We start from the raw sequence: 1,271 nt of genomic DNA on the forward strand, positions 1-1,271 counted from the left end.
GAAAATATTTTCTTCAACATAATATCTATAATTGTGGCTATTTTTGATAGTCTACATAATTTTCCAGGATTCATCTGATTTTTATAGGAGCTCCAACTAGCAAATGACAAGAAATATGAGAAGTACTCTCCTGTTTTCTTTAAATCTTTTAATGTTTTAATCTCTCTGCCATATCCCCTAAGATGTGACAATGTTTCTGATTTACTATTTTGATTAGGTATAGGGGGCAGTTTCAGAATTTTCTACCCAGTTTCCTCACTGTACTAGCAACTCCCATAGACCAAGAATCCAGTGCAAAGATTCCTTCAGTTGCCAAAGATTTCAGTGACAAGCATATACTCATGGACTGAGGAAATCACCACCAGATGAGCTCATGGACCCAGTAATTAGACTTTGGACACTGTAATTCAGACTTTGAGGAACATGGTATCAGTGCCCTGTGTTCTATAAACTATCTCCATGACTCTCTTTGACTTAATTCACCTTGGCCATCATCACGACTTTGCCACTTACCTGAACATACTTTCTTATTCTTAGTAGACTTTTGCTTTCCAAATAGTTTTTGATGGACAAAAAAGTAGGAATATTACAGTGAGTTTTCATATAGCCCCCAGTTTCCTCTATTATTAGCATCTTATATTGCTATGCCACATTTGTCACAGCTAATGTACCAATATTAATGTTACTATTAGCTAAAGTTCAAACTTTATGTGGATTCCCTTAGTTTTTTACCTAATACCCTTTTTCTCGGTTTCACCAAGGATATCACATAGCTTGTTATATCCCCTCAGTTTTACAGTTTCTTGGGCTCATTCTTTCCTTGTTTCTGATAATCTTGAGAGATTTGAGGAGTATCTGTTTTGTAGAATGCCCCTAATTTGCCTTTAATATTTTGATCATGATTAGACTGGTGATCTGAGCAGATTAGTTCCTTTCTCTGCCATGTCAATTCAGACACTTGGCTTCATGACAATGGGTTGCTATGACTTTAGCCTTCTAGAAATCATACCAGTAATGAATTTGTACCCTTCCCTGGGGTCTTTGCCAAGGTGTGAACATATCCTAGAAGAGAGTGCTCAGATCAGTAAACTCTCCTTTGTCTAGTCTTATGTTCTAGTTGGTGTTATCATTGACCATACAAAATAAAGACTACTGAGAATTAACAAAATTGTGGAAGTGTCCATAGGTAGTTTAATTAGTGGGACTCTAAAAAAACTGTGATTTCTGCTTCAAGAAGCAAGGGGCCTTACATGATATCTGAGTTCCTCATG

This window comes from Talpa occidentalis, unplaced genomic scaffold (genome assembly GCF_014898055.3).
Source record: "Talpa occidentalis isolate TD23 unplaced genomic scaffold, MPIMG_talOcc4v2.1 talOcc4.3, whole genome shotgun sequence".
Classification (NCBI taxonomy): Eukaryota; Metazoa; Chordata; class Mammalia; order Eulipotyphla; family Talpidae; genus Talpa; species Talpa occidentalis.